At 43.2% G+C, this 19,814-nt stretch overlaps 1 pseudogene; it reads left to right on the forward strand.

Annotated features, from left to right (window-relative positions):
• LOC142471202 (uncharacterized) overlaps positions 1–19,814 on the forward strand; it is a 30,047-nt pseudogene continuing 10,233 nt past the window's right edge.

Genomic DNA, 19,814 nt, shown 5'->3' on the forward strand with positions numbered 1-19,814 from the left:
TTTTCACACAACTGTATTACATGTTGGTGCAGGGGTGCACAATCATTTCTGGGGGAAGGGGTGGCAGTTGCAATGGCCTCACGCTTCCCCGAAGTCATTTAAATTAAATGCCGGGGATCGCGTGAGGCCGCTGTAACTTCACTTATCTTGCATTCCAGCGACACATCGCTACGGCAACAAGGCATCAAATGACCTGTAGTGTCATTTGATGCTGGAGTTTAATGGAGAGGGGAAGCAGGAGAAAGGTTTGCGCTCCCCTGTGCTAGTGCATGATCCTGTCTTGTTTGAGATTTCTAGCTTTTTCCATTGTCTCCTAAGTTGGTCTCTGTCTCTGCCTCTCTCTCATTTCATGATATTGCTGTGAAGGACAAGTAAAGTCATATCCCTAACTGCAGAGGTCACCACCATGTGCTGAAACGCTTCCACAGGAACCAGAAGCATTGTTAGAGAATCTGAATAACTCATTGGTGATGAACAATGACAAGAAGCAGATCACTTCCTCACATCTGTCTCTCACACTGTAAAGTGTCACAGATCGAGAGGACCCATAGTCTTTCTCTTCTGTACCTCACAGTGACACAGACAGAAAAAGCCCTTATTGCTTGAGATCTGTAGATCTTACCCATTCAGTTTGGTTCCAGTGCCCACCATGGAGCATCTGACTAACTCGATGATGATGGACAAGAAGCAGATAGCTGAGGGAATCTTGAATCACACCCTAGACATCATCTACCTACTGACTGGAGAGGTGAGGGCTTCAACAGAAGGTCATAATGGCACCCCTCGCATCTCCTTATGTATATAAGGGCCCTGCAGTGTCTGTGTGTTTCTTTGAGATTACATCTGTACCTCCCACTGAATCCCCATGTTTGTTGAAAAGCACAAACATATCCGCAATAACTGTGAACCACAACAGTATTATCTTCTAAATAAAGTAGCACAGATTACATTTTAGTGCAGGATAGTGTTCTGTTTGAGGCTTCCTGAAATGTGGTAACTTTCCTCATAGTATTTCAGGTTGGTCTCTCTCCTATTATTGATGTGATAGGACAAGTACAGTCACTATTCCTAACTGCAGAGATCCCCAAGTGGAGAAGCACTCCCACAAGGACCAGAGCTCATTCTAGGACTTTTTTTTTTTTATAACTTCAAGTTTATTGAGTTTTTCATTACATGTTGTATCATGAATACAGGAAAATATATACAATCACAGTATTACATTCAGGTACGATACATATTTTCTCTCCTGGGGGCTTGGGTCAGGGAATGGCTAAAAAACAAGGGGGCTCTCTTTCAGCCGAGAGGCCCAGTAGGTCATTTAAACTTGGGGGTGAAAACAAAAATGAGGGTAAGAAAGGGCAGAGGGGGAGGGTGGGGGTGGACGCGGGCTCCCTAAACTTCCATGTTGTGGTCAGGACCGGAATTGCTGTGGCCTATCTCTTTATGGTCTAATCTGTGTTGAAATGTAGGGTCTGGAGTCCGATGTCTTGTCTTGTCAGGCCGCAGGTGCGTACTTTGGAGGAGAATGCATCTATGATTATCATTGCCAAATTGTGGTTACCTCCACCCCTGGGATATCTGTCTGTGCCAGCCAAGGCGTCCAGACTTTTAGATATTTGGTGCCAGTGTCATTAACTAAACTTGTTAATTTTTCCATCTGACATATATACCATAATCTGTTCCGAATCTTGGGGATGTTTGGGATCTCTGGTTGTTTCCACATACTGCACCGACACACTTTATTCGAGCAAATACCCAGTATGTACCTGGCAGATACCTGGAATGCGCCGCTCCTCACCTCTGACAAGCCCCGTTGCGTTTGCCTTCCCAGCCTGGGTTCATGCCTGGCTGACGGGCGGCTGATCTGTTAAATGATAATGATTAGGATTTAATAGGCTGCAATGCTTCGCGTGTCTACCAGATGGCATAAATTCATGAATTGTAATGCAGTATATATATATATATACTGTGCAGTATTGCAGCCAGCGGGAATAAAATGCTTCAATCCCTGCTTGGAAAATAACCCAATATACTCGGGCAGAAAACAGTCACAAACCTCAATACACCCGGGTATACCCGAATTCGTGGGACTAGCCGAGCTCGAATAAAGTGTGTCGCCAGTGTAGCTGCGATCTCGCACCTTGTTGCTGTTGCGAAATGTGCAACTAGTTTGTTTCCAGTTTTGGAGAGGCCCGGCCATGGTCTGTTCAGAAGAAATAGCCACGGGTCCAGGGGAATTGTGAGGTCAAAAATCTTCTGGATCCAATGTCTAATTTCCTCCCAGATGAGATTCGAGGGCAAGACCACAGCATGTGTAAAAGGTCAGCCGATTCTCCACACTGTTTTGGACACAGCGGGGAGTATCCAGGGACAAACCTTGATAATTTAAGCGGGGTAAGGTACCATCTCATCAATACTTTTTTTTCCTCCTCCAGTTCCTCTCCTAGGTCTGTTTCCCATTGGACCCTATAGGCTAATTTTTGTTGCTGCTGTGCGCTCCCCGAACTGACCACTTCTCCATACATCTGCAATGTTAGTCCCCGTGTGTCTGTTGCTGTTAGACAGAGCTTTTCAAATGTGGTTAAAGGTGGGTAGGGGGATTTTTTGTTAAAGTATGCTCTGATCTGGAGGTAGCGGAAAAATTCAGAGTGGGGGATATTTTTTTCGGATCTGATTTGTTCGAACGATTTAATTTTATTTGGTATACCCTCCAGATCCCTTAATCTAAGGTATTTATATTTTTTCCAATTGCCTGTCGCGTTTTCTGCGAGGCCCGGTGCGAAGTCTGGGTTACCCCACAGCGGGGACATCAGTGAGTGTTTGGAGGTCAGGGCGTGTTTAAATTTAGCGGACTCCCAGATTGACAACGAGTTAGCCACAGAGGAAAGCGGCCATTCAGCCCATTTCATAGCTGTTTTAGGTAGCCACAACAAATTGTTTAACTCCAATGGGGAGCAGGCTATCGTCTCCAGGTCCACCCATCTTTTCAATGCTGGGTTGATCTGCCATTGTGTGAGTTGACACAATTGAGCCGCCTTATAATAAGATAACAGGCAAGGTACCGCCAGCCCCCTTGTTCGAATTGTTTTTTTCATAATTGTTTTGTTTACTCTCGGTTTTTTCCCTCCCCAGACAAAATTGGAGATTTCAGACTGAAGTGAGAGTAAGTCCTTCAGTCTCAGTGGCACTGGGAGAGTCTGAAACAGGTCTAGGATACGGGGCAGGATATTCATCTTAACACTATGTATCCTACCTATCCAGGAGATCTTATGAGGCATCCACTTTCTCAAGTCGTCCTTCAATGTTCTAATTAGTTTGGGGTAATTGGCTTCGTAGATGCCCTTATATTCTTTAGTGATGTGAACTCCCAGATATTTAATGTGTTTTGGTTGCCAATTAAAATTGAAGTTCAGACTCAGTAGTTTTTCGGTTTCTTTTGGGAGGCTTATATTTAGGGCCTCGGATTTAGTTTGGTTTATTTTAAATCCTGAGATTCTATTAAATTTTTCCAGCAGGTTGAATAAGTTTGGCAGAGAGGTAAGGGGCTTAGAGATCATTAAAAAAATATCATCGGCATATAAGGCAACCTTGTGGGATTGTGAATAGATAGTAATCCCTGAGATATCCGTGTTGTTGCGGATCTGCGCAGCTAGGTGTTCCATGCACAGGGCGAATAGAAGGGGAGAAAACGGGCATCCCTGCCGTGTGCCGCTTTGAATTTGGAATATATTATAGGGGAACCCCTGGTGTATGACCCTAGCAGCGGGGCCTGAGTATAGTGATAATATCGCTGCACTCACCCGTTCCCCAAAGCCGAAAGCCCCAAGCATCTGTCTCAAGTATGGCCAGTCAATCCTGTCAAATGCTTTTTCTCGTCCAGACTCAACATCATAACTTGTAGTTTCTTATTATTGGCTACCTCTATCAGATCAATGATTCGTCAGGTGTTATCCGGCAGCTTGTCTGTCCTTAATAAAGCCGACTTGATCTGGATGTATAAGTCTGGGCAAGATATGACTTAATCTATTGGCCAGTAATTTGGCGTAGATTTTAACATCAGTGTTGATTAGGGAAATTGGCCGATAGCTTTTGCAATCCTGCGGGTCTTTACCAGGTTTATAAATCGGTGATGTAGACGCCTGTAGCATCTGCGCCGGGAACAGGGCTCCTGCCAATACGGCATTGTACATACGGAGCAACCATGGGGCCAAGTTCTTACTGAACTTCTTGTAATACTGCCCTGAGAAACCATCTGGGCCTGGGGCCTTGATGGCTTGAGGTCCTTAATGACCTGGGTAAGTTCCTCTGATGTGAAATCTGCCTCTAGGGCCTCTCTGTCCTGCTCGTCCAAACCCGTTAGATTGGAGCCTGTCAGAAAATCTTCCGCAGCTCTTGAGGTTTTCGGATTATGTGCCACTTTCTCCCCATTATATAAATTTTCGTAAAATAATTTGAACTCCTCTACTATGCTTTTTGGGTTTGATGTGGTGTCTCCGTTCCTTAATCGGATCGCCTGTATATTATAGTTGGCCTGTCTGGTGTGTAATTTGCGCGCTAGCATGGTATCTGGCCTGTTCGCCTTTTCATAGAATTTCCTCCGCGACCAACCCAGGGATTTGTCCGCCTGGGAGACCAGCAACAGATTGATTTCAATCTTAGTATTTTTAATCTCCAACAAGACCTGAGGATCTGCCTTATGTTTGTGCCTTGATGAAAGGGCATGTAATTTGGTTTGGAGCACCAAGATCTTGTTATTCCGCTCTCTCTTCCTCCGGGCAGCTATACCAATTACTGTACCCCTGATAGTTGCCTTATGGGCCTCCCAGAGTATAAGGTCTGATCTTACCGACCCATGATTAGTTGTGAAAAATTGATCTATCTCTACACCCACTGAGTCGGAAATGCCAGGAATTTTAAGCAGTGACTCATTGAGCTTCCAGTTCGCACCGGGCCTATCAGAACGGATTTGGGTGCACCTCAGCTCTATTAGTGCGTGGTCCGACCATGAAATATCATGGATCCCTGCATGGGAGACCCAGGGGACCAGTCTACTAGAGATGAAGAAGTAGTCGATTCTGCTATAGGCGTTGTTGGGGTGGGAATAAAAGGTATAGTTCTTTTCAGTGGGATGGAGTTCCCTCCAGATATCAGTGAGCTGGTTTTGTTTGAGGCCTATCCTCAAGGCATCCAAGACTTTCTTCCAACAATTTCTGGAGACACCAGTTCTGTCTAGCTTCGGGTTCAGTGTTAGATTGAAATCCCCAGCTAGAATGATATGGCCTTTGGCCACTAGATTTAGTTTCCGAAAAAATTCCCGGAAGAAGTCATGGTTCTGTTCACAGGGGGCATATATTGAGGCGAGTGTGATCAATTGTTCTTGTACCCTCCCAACCACGATCAAATATCTGCCCTCACTATCCCTTCTGAGGGTTTCTAGGGTGAATGGGACCCTGTTATGGAAGAGGATGCCGACTCCTCGTTTTTTCTCCGCTGCAGACGCCAAGTAAAATTGTGAGAATTGTTTATCTTGGACTTTCTAAGTAACTCACTGATGATGAAAAAGTACAAGGAGCTGACGACTCCCTCATATCTGTCCCTCCCACTGCAAAGAGACACAGATAGATATGCCCCATAGTCGTTCTTCTCTGTACTTCAAAATGCACAGTGACACAGACAGAAAATGCCCTTATTCCCTATATCTGTACTTCTGACATCTCCCATGTTATCTTTTGTCCCAGAGCCCATTCTTGGAGCATCTGACTGATTCTCTGATGATGAACAAAATTAATAATGAGAAGATGACTGAGAGGATCTTGAATCACACCCAGGAGATCATCTACCTGCTGACTGGAGAGGTGAGAGCTGCTGTACAGATGCAGCGGCCGTTATTCGAACACTTCACGCATTGTATACCTCGGAATACCAATGTCATGGCGCGGAATTTCTTCCAACTGTACCGCCCCTTCCCACCTTAAGATGCGAGTGCTGAAAATGGCATTTTAGTGTTAAGCACTGAGATTGACACAGTAGCACAATACTGTACAAATTACTTTTTATTGCACAAATAGAAACAGAATCCATGCACAAACATAGCAACCGCGATAAGCGTGTGTGCCTTGTGGCGATTGGCTGCGTTAATGCCGCGTGGAGTACAGCAACGCACACGAAAACGGCTCCATGATTTGTTCGAATAACGGCCGCTGCATCTGTATAATGTCATAGTGCGTATGTGTGTTACTTTGAGAACCGATGTCCACGGACAGATACAGTTATTCAATGACAGAGCCTGGGACAGACAAGACAACATAGCATAGGGAGAGCACAAGATAATAAAGGGACATTGTAACAGGGGAGTAATCCCTGTTCAAGTAATGTGCCTTTAATCTAGCAGTGTGGTGGTTAACTGCTGGTAGTCAATTAATTGCTTACAAAAGCCTGTCTGTTGAGACAGGAAGTGACTCCTTAGCTCACTTGTGAGCTGACCTTTGGAGACAGAGCAGGGGTTCTTGAGTCTCCCAGGAGAGACTGACCAAGAGAACACAGATCTCTGGAGCTGACCATGTCTTAAGCTCTGCCAGAAGACACAGCAGAGCTGATTTCAAGACACAGGGAAAACTACTAAATCTGAAGCTGACACACCCTGAGGGAAAGGAGCTGAACCAGGAACTGAGAAGATTTTCCCTCCCAGAAATGAAAAGCTGCACGAGCTTAAAGAAATAAATAGACTTTTGGAAGGTGAGAAGTTTGAAGCAGAGCACCGACTGCAGAACCAACTGCAAGGTCTGCGTACGCACCTCGAGAAGGTAGAGGAGAAGCAGCGAACTCTGCAGGATGACAATCTGCAGGCTGTTAAAGAAATTCAAGTGCTGCAGGAACGTCTGATGACCCAGTATGTCCCCGCAAAGCAGCATGAGAAACTGAAGGCTACCCTGAGCATCACCAAAGCAACGCTAAAAGCCAAGCTTAGAACCTAGGAGACGCGGCACAAAAGGGAGCACAAGAAGGTCCAGAAACTGAAACAAGTAACTGTGGCCCAAGCTAAGAAGTTCATAGTGCTTCACAATGCAGTGAAAATGTGGAAGCAAGCTCAGAGAAAGCAAAGCATGCAGATAAATTCCCTGAGAAGAGACTTGCAAGACGCACTCAAAAAACAGGGATCTCTCGCGGATGAGATTACAGTCCTACAAGGACAAGTATTGACCCTGACTAAGCATCAGTATCCCACAGCCTCAAAAACCCATGAAGACAAGGGTACAGTGAGAGCTGGGAATACTGCTCATCTGAAAGACAAGGTTGCAAAATTTGAACCACCTAAACAAGCACTAGCAAAACCTTCAGCCACCCAGCAGGCAACAAAAGAAGGTACACGTGCTGAATTAAAACCAGAAGAATCCTTAGCTGATGAAGCTGAAAAGATGGGACATTCTCTGGAAGTGGGTGTGGAATTGCAACTTAATCTAAAAGGAGCTGAACTAGCAACCCCATTGAGTGGGAAAAGGGCAGAGAGACAGCTTCAAGAGCGGAAAACTCAAAGGGCTGTTTTTAAACGCTCTGCAACTGCTGCATACAGTATGCCTACAATAAGACGAGCACCCGACGCGAGGGAAATCTCATGACCGCGCACGTAGAAAAAAGACTATACTTGGAGAAAGTCCTCCTCGAGCGACTGAGGGGTGCTGATCTGAAGCACCTTCAGGAGGAGACACGAATAAACTGGAGAAAGGGCTCCAATCCCAGCAGGACTGAGGGTTCTCTTCCTCCATCCACTCTCATTCAAGTCACAGAGATATCTAGAATGAGAGTGGAAGGATGGGCTTTTGCCGTGGAAGCCCGAGCTTCCCACAAACAGGGGAGGTATGTAACAGTGGAGTAATCCCAGTTCAAGTAATGTGCCTTTAATCTAGCAGTGTGGTGGTTAACTGCTGGTAGTCAATTAAGTGCTTACAAAAGCCTGTCTGTTGAGACAGGAAGTGACTCCTTAGCTCACTTGTGAGCTGACCTTTGGAGACAGAGCAGGGGTTCTTGAGTCTCCCAGGAGAGACTGACCAAGAGAACACAGATCTCTGGAGCTGACCATGTCTTAAGCTTTGCCAGAAGACACAGGATAGCTGATTTCAAGACACAGGGAAAACTACTAAACCTGAAGCTGACACACCCTGAGGGAAGGGAGCTGAACCAGGAACTGAGAAGATTTTCCCTCCCAGAAACAGATAAGACTTTCATTCTTAAGAGACTTCTTATATCTGCTTATTTCATGCTATGTGTTTGGGGCTGGGAGAAATGCTTGACTAAGGGAGATGTGAATTAATTGCATAGTGTTTCACTAGAAATGCTCCCAAGTGAATAGAAGCTTTGTTCCCCCACTGTGTTTGGATGATTTCCTGATGAAAAGGAAAAGGCACAATAAAGCCTTATTATAATTTCACCTTATAAAAGACTCCAATTGTGTACCTCTTTGAACGTCCGTCTACAGACATGACTAGGTAAAAGGAGAGAACAGATAAAGTTGATCAACCATGATTTTGGACACAATAGTGGATTTTGCTAGTGAGCGGATAGTCCCATTGATTGTTTTTTGTCGGAGATGAAATGAAGGACCGACCAGCCACGTTACCAAATACTGTCAGAAACATATATCACCTACTTGACGAGAACCAATAATTGTGGAAAGCCTGCAAGAGACGAGACCTACAAAAAACAATCGATCTGGAATGCGACGGCCGCATGTAGAGTGCAATCACGGAAGCTTAAAGTCAGAGAAAGGACCTCACAGAGCTCCGGCGAATCCAGACATTTAACGAGGTCTTTAAACAAGGCCACACGTGCAAGGGCCAATTACTGTCGAAAAGAGCCATGAAATTTGAGAGAGCACATATTGAAGAGGAGGAGCAAAGGGACACGGCTGCATCCACTGCTTCCTCTGCACGTTGGAACACCAATTTGGAAGCAAAATTTGAGGTTTACATGTAGAAAAGGAAGCCGTTGCTGCTGAAGCCCAAGCCGAGATCTTTGAAGTAGCCGGAAGACAAGATGGCGGAGAGCCCTTGAGACTATTTAATAAGTCATGCCAGTATGAACGCCAGTCCACCATCTCTACCTCCCGATGAGGAGGGTATTACAGATGCTGAAGCTAAGGAGACTCCATGTGAATTAGAGGAACAGCATCTTCAAGCATACGCTACATGGGATGGCTACATCTACCACAGTGAACCACACACACGTGTACGGATGCACTACACCAAGCTCGCAATCCAGGTACGTTCACATAGAGAACACCCTTTCTCATACTTGCACACAGTCACCTTACATCCATTGCACGTAAGAGACAACTGCAGGGTTCCCCTCAGCAAGAACTATTGCATATAATGCATAACCAATACACAGACCAAAGGCATCCAATAAACCCCACTCCACCTTACGGTTCAATGTTGTGAACCAATATGACGGACAGAGCAACATACCCTACTTCAACAGCCCACATCTTCAGCCCTAGGTACACCAAACGTATCAGGTACAAGCTATTTAAAGAATGAAAGACCAGTCACAAGATACAATAATACCAAAACACCTATCTCAGTTCATACGACAGACATGAAGCCCATAGAGGAGTGTTTTACTGGGTCCTGAGAATTGCCGGGTAACGGGTAACCGGTGGAAAAATAGAAACTTTGCAAGGCCGGGTACCAAGGACCTGGACCAGGCAGCTTTGAATTACCTGCAGCCGACAGCAGAGGGTGAGAAGGACCACTGCAACTTGTGGGAGCAATGGCGACATGTTGGTGGCGGTGGAAGCAGAGAACGTCATTGTTGAGCCAGTGGGAGCAGCAGAACACATCCTATCACAGCCGGTGCCGGTGGGAGCTGGGAAATGTTACCGGAGCAGGAGCATTAATATTGAACAGCCAGCTCCTTGTCCTTCGCAGCGGTCCTCATCACCCTCCACCGCTGGCTACAGGTAAGTTTTCTGCTGCTCTGCTCCTGCCGTTCTCCAAGAAGAGGACCGATGGAGCAGAGCAGAATGGAAATTACTGGACACCGGGTCACAGCCCCCTGGGTAATTTCTGGGTACCCGGTACATCACTACCATAGAGGAAACCAGGAGCCTATTCAATTAACTTGGAGTTTGCTTCAAATACTGCACTTCCAGAAGTCACCTCTTCAGAGACTGTAAAGACGCTATCAAATATACAGAGTGTGACAGTGACAAACATGTAGCAGCTTTATATCCAGGGACATTTAAACCTAACTGACTCAAGGCCCCCAACCCTGTTTCAAAGTATGGCGGAGAGGGAGAAGAGAAAATAACACCACCATCAGTCACATCCAAGTTTGTGTAGAAGGACGTGATGCGAGATCCTGCTCTAAAATATGTCGTCTTGTACACCCCGAGTGACAACCTGAAAGTGCTATAAGAGTGTACACCTTCAGTGATGATCAAAGCATCTGATCTTTAGTTAGGTCAGAGTTCTTTGACTTGTACAACATATGAGACAATGCTTCCCCCTACACACTCAGAACATGCGCAAGACTGATGGAGACAACAGGTAGTAGAGCAAATGGCTACATCACGTGTTCCATAGATGGTAGAATAAAGATACCACTCCCTACTTTATAAGATTGTAGTCAGATACCAGAAAATAGCGAAATTCCCACACCAGATATGGCACGTCATCACCTCCTCAGAAGACTAGCTGATCACGTCCCACTGTTAGACCAAGAGAACCAGGTGTTACTACTGCTTGGCAGGTTTATCTTGAGGGTAATAATAATAGCATGTTCTTGTATAGCGCTGCTAATTGTACACAGCGCTTTACAGAGACATTTTGCAGGCACAGGTCCCTGCCCCGTAGAGCTTACAATCTATGTTTTTGGTGCCTGAGGCACAGGGAGATAAAGTGACTTGCCTAAGGTCACAAGGAGCCAACACCAGGAATTGAACCAGGCTCCCCTGCAGCAATCTCAGTGTCAGTCAGTGTCTTTACTCACTGAGCCACTCCTTCTCCTTCTCCATTGTATACAAAGTCCAGAAACAGCGCAATGGATCCCATAACACCCCGTATGCCCAAAGACTTAATCCGGGATGGGTAATTGTGGGTGACGTATACATTGAAAAAGTGTACAGACCAACAACGTCGATGCCCTATAAACAAATATTGGATAATGGACGTGCATCTCTCTTCAAACCATGTCCTAACCACTTTAACATAAAAGTAGGGATTGGCAAAAAAGAGAAACAAAGGTATATCACTGAAAGTTACAGAGATATCTTTACATGAGAAAGTGTGGAAATGGTCTAGGATGTACAGCATTGCAGACAACAAAAGACAATGATAAACCAGCTCCATAAATGGAAGACAGATTTACTGAGGATGATGGATAAAGACCTCTTTACAGACGAATCAAACAGTTTGGTGACCTGTTTCCATTTCGTTCACCCAGAGGATGTCACCCGAACAACAGAGAACAGTCCCTCTCTAGACTTGCTTTGGTGCGTTACAACTTAGAAAGGAAGCCAGAAACAAAGCGTCACTTTATGGACTTCAGGCAGAAGATATTCAACAGTGGTTAGCAGAACCCACTCCTCCACTAAGGAAGGCGAAGAATGCTGGTATCACCATTATTTGGCGTTTACCACCCCCATAAACCTGGTCAAATCCGGGTGGTATTTGATTCAAGTGTTCAATTCCAAGGAGTCTCCTTAAACTATGTTCTCATTACTGGACCAGACTTAACGAATAGTCTTATAGGAGTGTTAATTTGCTTTAGTAAGGAGGGGAAAGGATTCAAACAGGAAAAAGATGGTGCACAGACAAAAAAGGTGGCACTGGACGTGGTGACCAAGAACAATGTTTATTGATTAAAATCCAAAAACGTAGAGCACTCGGTTTTCTCAGACGCAGAGAGCCAGCAGGCGTAAAGCAATAAGCGGAACCATGGTAGGAGGACCCCTTCACCCCCTTTTTTTCCCCGGGGTTTGTTTGTCTGTCTGTTTGCCCCGTATGTCTGTTTTGGTAAGTACCTATATGTGGTTAATTTTTCCCAATTGGAGGTTGTTCTTGTGTTACAACTGTATGCCATGTATGTAAACCATGTACGTTATTAATAAAAATGTAAGTAAAAAAAAAAAAATCCAAAAACTTTGTGCTTGCAAGTTCTCTAATATGTTTCGTACGGCGTAGGTGCTTTGTCAAGCCTTGTGATTTGAGCCGTCTGTGGAAATCTGGGACTGAGATGCTCCATTTCCTCATTTCTGTTCATGTTCCTACAATAAAACATCAAAAATTCAAAGACTGAGGAAGGGTGCCCAGATACATGCCCAGGTACCTGAACCTGGTATAGGGGTTCAGGGGATGCTCCAGCTATGGGATAAAGCTGAGAAAGATTTCTTGTGTGTAAAAGGTTTAAAAGTTATTTCTATGAGTGTGCCAAGAATGAGGCTAGTGAGTGTAGGCAATATATACCCTCACTCCATCCCTGACACTAGAACTGGACTTACACATCTTTATCACACAAAAATACAGGAAACAGTTTATTTTATTAAAGAGTTATATTTAACAGGTATATATGTACTGATAACCTGTGAATGAACTGTGGGATTTCCAAGTCATGGATTCCGAGAGACCAGATGGCTACCAAGCTTGGTGCCTATGGGTCTGTTTGGAGTCTGGACTTGAAAACCTCAGGGATGCCAAGGTGTTAGAACAGGAGGGGTAATGCAGTTCTGCTTGAGTACCCACATCCTGGGCTAACACATGGTTATCCAGCCACCATTTGCCAGAGCCCTGACTCTGTGTAGGCTGAACAGCAGGTGGGCTCAGTAAGCAAAGAGGCAGAGGTGCAAGGTTGGCGCATGCCCCTTTGCAGAATTAAAAAAGGTGCCCGTCCGGCTTTACAATACCGGCAAATCGGTGATTGGCTGGCAGGGAAATTCCCACGCTCTGATAGGCTATAGAGGTTTGTGAATGGGACACTGAAACCCATAAGGAGCCTTGCAGCCAATCAGAGGGGCAGATTCCAAGCGCCAAACCAACAGCGGCAAATTCAAAGGTGCTCTGTGCTGAATAGACGCGAGCCGGCATCAAAGATTTTGAGTGAGAAAATGTTTCAAGTCCCACTTTTTGAGAACGTAGCGGTCGCGGCTGACATTGCATGCCGAAATCAGTTCCAGGAGTTTGTGAGTACCTCCCGGGCATTGGAAAGGGCTCCTACAGAGGTCATTTTTGTGAATTTCGTTTAAAGGACTATTTTATTCGTTAGCCCCGTTCCCAGTAAGTGTGTTAACCCTGTAAATTGTGTTACATTGTGTGTATGTCTTTTCCTGAAATAAATGCCAATTTATTTTACCTCCTTGCTTTGCTCAATCAATGATCCCGGTATAAAAAGGTTTTGATTAACCTGGTCTCCCGTGACAGGTGAGCAAACTTTTTAAGCACGAGCCCCCTTTTAATCTATGATATTAGTGTGGCCCACCCTGCCTGATTTAATCCAAATCCACTTGAGAAAAAAGTTTATTAAATGGGTATCGATATACAATATAAATGTGAACACAAATACATAAAAATGCTTGCATAATACAACATTTAAAAAAAAAAGCAAAATGTGCCAAATTTTGTTTTTTTTAAATAAATCATGCCTTAATTTCCTCTCATCTCATATCCCCCCTCCTTGTCTTGTATCCACTCTCCTCATCTCTCATCTCATACATAACTCTCCTTCATTCTGTAGGAATACATAACTGTGAGGAAGAATTCCCCCCATAGCAGCATCCACCTGCTAACTGGAGAGGTGAGCACTGCTGGTGCATGTTACATTATACCAGATTCATGACTGTTCTGTCCCAAGCTCACTGTGGCAAGTGAGTAGAGGCAGGCAGCTTAACTCACTCCCTGTTGCTGCACACAGAGTCCTTATTTTCTTCTGTAATCTCTATTGTAGAACAACACTACAACAGTATACAACAGTAACTAAAAGGGGTGGAGACTGGGCAGGTAACAAATATAGGGGAGGGGTCAATTATATTGCTTGCCTGTTCAAGCAGGAAATATGACAAGGAGAAACCAATAGCCAGGGGTCTTGGAACATACCAAATTAGTGCCAGTGCAGCAGTTGCTAGGCAACAGGCAGACAGGGAGGGAAAGTAGTTACATTAGTAACAATAAACACTGGGGAGTGACAGCAGTCACATAACAGGGACAAATACAAACGGGACAGAATAATGACCCTTTACTGACTAAGCTCTGTCTGGACCTGTGTGTATTATTATATCTTCTCTCTGTGATTCTCTGCATGTTCTTGTTTTACTGTCTCTTTATAAGTAATTACAGAATAAATTGCTCTACGTGAACGCTGAATGGGATTCTCTCTGTCTCAGGTACCTATAAGGTGTGAGGATGTTGCTGTCTATTTCTCTATGGAGGAGTGGGACTATATAGAAGGACACAAGGGGCTTTACAAGGACGTAATGGTGGAGAATTACAAGTCCCTCAAATCTTTGGGAATCCCTTTAAACAGGAGTTCAGGTAGAACTATGTTTTAAAAAAGTTCATATCTTCCTGCTAGATTCAATAGAAGTAACATACAGACAAACTCACGTGTAACAAAAATGGTAGAGATGAAAAAAAAAGGGACAAGAACAAAAGAAACAATAGCGCAATTTGTTTCCAAAAGTTCATCAGTGTATTAACTAACATCAAATGGTTACACTCACGTTTGGGAAGTTCTTTTAAGCATTTAGGAGTCTCTCATTTTAGCTCTCACCTCGATCACTTTCCTACACATATTCTCTATGGTCGCTCGAGCTGAAGACATCTTCCCTATAGTGTAGTTCGGATTCCATCCTCAAACCTAGTCTCCGAGATGCTCCGTCGGTGTGTGGTTGCACATGGGCACTCAGTCATTCTTGGGGATCGTGCAGGAACATCAATGGGGGCTGGGAAAAGTCCTCTGTTTACTCGGCTATCTCCATCCTACGCGTTTCGCCGGGGTACTCGGCTTCATCAGGGAAGCCACATGGTTGCACTGCTACTACTAAATCTATCTGGAAACTATTAGCTCTCATGAACTTTTTTGGACTTATTTGCTTACCCCCCAACTGAGGCTGGATATTGAGTTGCTACACCAGCTGATTTATTGCTTAAAAGCTATCAATTGTTGTTTTATTTAGCTGTGTTTTCTTAAAGTTTTTATAGATGTTTTACATACATTCACCACCCTCTTTGAATTCTATGGTTTTGCATATCAGGACATAATAACAATCATCTGTTCCTTAGCAGGTCTTAACATTAGGTAAATACAACCTCGGATTAACAACAACAACACATGACATATTACACCACGTCATGATTTATTTAACAAAAATAAAGCCAAAATGGAGAAGCCATGTGTGAAAAACTAAGTACACCTTATGATTCAATAGCTTGTAGAACCACCTTTAGCAACAATAACTTGAAGTAATCGTTTTCTGTATGACTTTATCAGTCTCTCACATTGTTGTGGAGGAATTTTGGCCCACTCTTCTTTACAACGTTATTTCAGTTCATTGAGGTTTGTGGGCATTTGTTTATGCACAGCTCTCTTAAGGTCCAGCCACAGCATTTCAATCAGGTTCAGGTCTGGACTTTGACTGGGCCATTGCAACACCTTAATTCTTTTCTTTTTCAGCCATTCTGTTGTAGATTTGCTGGTGTGCTTGGGATCATTGTCCTGTTGCATGACCTAATTTCGGCCAAGCTTTAGCTGTCGGACAGATGGCCTCACATTTGATTTTTGAATACTTTGGTATACAGACGAGTTCATGGTCGACCCAATGACTGCAAGGTTCCCAGGTCCTGTGGCTGCAAAAACAAGCCCAAATCATCACCCCTCCACCACTGTGCTTGACAGTTGGTATTAGGTGTTTGTGCTGATATGCTGTGTTTGGTTTTCGCCAAACGTGGCTTTGTGCATTATGGCCAAACATCTCCACTTTGGTCTCGTCTGTCCAAAGGACATTGTTCAGAAGTTTTGTGGTTTGTTCAGATGCAACTTTGCAAACCTAAGCCGTGCTGCCATGTTCTTTTTAGAGAGACGAGGCTTTCTCCTGGCAACCCTCCCAAACAAACCATACTTGTTCAGTCTTTTTATAATTGTACTGTCATGAACTTTAACATTTAACATGCTAACTGAGGCCTGTAGAGTCTGAGATGTAACTCTTGTTTTTTTTGCAATCTCTTTAAACATTGCACGGCCTGACCTTGGGGTGAATTTGCTGGGACGTCCACTCCTGGGAAGATTGGCAACTGTCTTGAATGTTTTCCACTATTGAATAATCTTTCTCACTGTAGAATGATGGACTTTAAATTGTTTGGAAATGGCCTTATAACCCTTCAGAGATGGGCAGCAACAATTGCTTCTCTAAGATCATTGCGAATGTCTTTCCTCCTTGGCATTGTGTTAACACACACCTGAATGCTCCAGATCAGCAAACTGCTAAAACTTCGGCTTTTATAGTGGTGGTCACACTTGCTGATGATCAATTAATCAAGGGCATTTGATTAGCAGCACCTGTCTGCTACTTAGCATCTTAATTCCTATGGAAGCAGTAAGGGTGTACTTAGTTTTTCACACACAGCTTCTCCATTTTGGCTTTATTTTTGTTAAATAAATCATGACACGGTGTAATATGTCATGTGTTGTTGTTCATCTGAGGTTGCATTGACCTAATTTTTAGACCTGCTAAGGAACAGATGATTGTTATTATGTCTTGATATGTAAAACCATAGAATTCAAAGAGGGTGTACTTTCTTTTTCACACAACTGTATATGTGAATACTATGAAGATAGGGTCTATTAATTTTGAGATGGGACAAATCCATAAAAGATTCTTAAGAAAGAATATACATTTTTACAATTTCTTTAAACTGCTACAATGTATGGTGTAAATGTATACACATCTGTGTAATCCTCTATTGGAACTGACAGGCCTCCACTATGAAAATCTAGATATTGTATCAATTAAAGAGCAGGGAGAGGAAGAGAGAGGGGAACAGGACATTCAACCGGGGCAAATCCACCCAGACACCAGTGCAGGTGAGTAACATACAGGATAATTATCTCCATGGAACATGGGTCAGAATTAGTAAATAATCTCCCTGAGTTCTTAAATGTTTAGTTCATGTGAATATGTTTGACTGTTTAAAACCCTTTAAAATGGTTAGTATTTATATTCCAATGTTAATTTCTAGTAAGGCCATTCATTTTAATAAAAAATGTTTTAGGGAAAAAAAGAGAAAATGTATTCAGTTTACCGTTATTTTCTTTTCTGGGTCTCCACTCACTGCAGTGGGTACTAAATGGGATAGTTCCTCCCCTTCAGCCGTAGTAGGACAGGAAACTCTTCTGCAGGTCCTATTATATAAGTCCCTCACCTTACCTGTAGGACAGACTTCGGTTTCTCCCATGGATGTAAAAATATATATAATATAGAGAGGATAGGAACATGAAGGAAGGCGGTTACTTAATTTAAATGAAATGGGAAATTATTTTTGGAAACAAATAGAAAACTGGTCTTAAAACTGCTTTATCCTGGTGAAACGTCAAAGCTTGGAGATCTGCCAGTCTTCTCGCTGATGTGATTGTCTTCCTGGTCAACAGAATTTGCTGCAATTGTTGAAAATGGTGACCCACCAGGAATTGTAAGACAAATGAAAGATCCCATGTTAGTACTGTGCTTCTTATTTTGGGTCTTAGCTGTTGGACTGCTTGTAGAAATCTTGTAATAAGCCTGTACAGTATGTATATCTTTATTTATATAGGGCCATCCGTGCACATAGTGCTTCACAGCAGTAATACATGTGGCATAATATAATACATAATACAAATAAGCTCTTGAGACATAAAAGTAAGATTAGGAAAAGGAGTCCCTGCTCTGAAAAGCTTACAATCTAAGTGGTAAGTAGGGGGAATTTACAGAGACAGTAAGAGGGTGTTCTGTTAAGTGCATCAGCAAGGGGTTGAGGTCAATGAATAATAAGTATAGTATCAGCCATGGAGCAACCCACATGGTTTGTTAAAGAGGTTTGTTTTAGCAGTAGAGCAACAGAGGAAAGGGTGTTCTTCTTGTCTTATTCGAGTGATCATATGAAAGCCTTGAGCAGAAGCAGTCAACTTTTTTTTGTTTTTGAGATAGACCTCATGGAGCCTTCTCTGGGGCTGACCCTGGGGATACATCAGCTGGTAAAATATCCAACCTCTAATTCCCATTCATCTGGACGAATTCTTGTTCGGCTCAAAAAGTCAGCTGCAGCATTTTCTTTTGCATCTGGGAATATGAATCGCTGTGATGTTGTTCGTGTGGTCATCCTAAGACATGATGTGAGTCTCCCGCTTCTGGTTCCTTCTTCTTTTGCAATGTATTTTACCATGGCAATATTATCAGATTCTACTCTTATATTATTGTCTTTAATACAAGCGTGACATTCTTTGATCATGTTCTTCACTGCACGCATTTTTAGTATGTTTGCTGAAAGCTCTTTGTAGGACCTTGGCCAACTTCCTTGTGCCAACCATCTTCCCATCTGCACTCCCAATCCAGAACTGATTGTTCGTTATTGTTATTTAATCACCTTCCTCGAGAGATCGTGCATTTTTCAGATTTTGTGGTATTTCCCACCATCTTACAGTAGATCCAGTCCTGTTATTGGATATATGTAAATATTTTGCTCTAGATATTTTGGAGCTGTGTTCCATTGATCTAAGAATGTTTTCTGCAGTGGTTTCATATGGAATCTCTCCCATCACCCATGATATTCCAGATTGTGATTACTATGTGTGTGTTTGACAGTAACACCTTTTGTCTTGAGATGTTAACAATAATTCTTCCTATTCTTCCAGTCATTGATATATCTGGATAGCCCTCTATCTCAACTCAACCACCAATGGAACTACTACCTTGGAAAAGGTGCTAATCCAAAAGGGATGGCAGTGTATATATAATGCTTTCCCTTTACTGGAATTATGAAGAATCTCTGATGGCTCTGTGTGATGGGTATGTTCAGACATGCATCCTTCAGGTCTATTGAAACCAGCCAGTTCTTTGGCTTGACTTTGTGAATAATTGTGTTTAATGATACCATCTTGAATTTTCCTAGTTCGAGGAAAGTATTGAATCTCCCGAGATCCAGTACTGCTCCGAATTCTCCATGTACTTTTCTAACCAGAAATATTCTGGAGTAGTGCTGTTCTTTTTTGAGAACAAGGGACTTCCCTTATCACTCGATTCAGTATTAGGTTCAAGGAATCTAATGGTAGTTTGGCCTCCGTTACACAATATAATAAAATGGCCCCAAAAATTTGTCAGATTTTAAATAAACATTGGCCAATTCTTCTGTGTGACAACACGTTAGCACAATGTCTTCCAGCTAAACCTAAAATTATTTTTACAAAAGCAGCCAATTTAAAATCACGTTTGGCACCCAGTTGTCCTCTGGATCATTCCAAATCTGTGTCAACAAATGCCAGTAAAGGTTTTTTTAAATGTACCAAATGCACTGCTTGCTCAATTAGCTGTAACACTAGAACGTTTAGATCCAATGTGACTTAAAAGATCTACACTATAAAATCCTTTATCAATTGTCACACTTCATATGTGATTTATTTGCTTCAGTGCCCCTGCGGCCTTCAGTATGTGGGCCGTACAGAGAGGTGCTATCAGAGGAGGGTATATGAGCACATATATAATATTAAGAGAGGTCTCACGACGCATAGTGTTTCGCACCATTTTTTAGTTCATCACAACCAAAATCCGGTTGGATTGAAATGTCAGGCTATTGAGACAG

Source organism: Ascaphus truei, chromosome 20 (genome assembly GCF_040206685.1).
Source record: "Ascaphus truei isolate aAscTru1 chromosome 20, aAscTru1.hap1, whole genome shotgun sequence".
Taxonomy (NCBI): domain Eukaryota; kingdom Metazoa; phylum Chordata; class Amphibia; order Anura; family Ascaphidae; genus Ascaphus; species Ascaphus truei.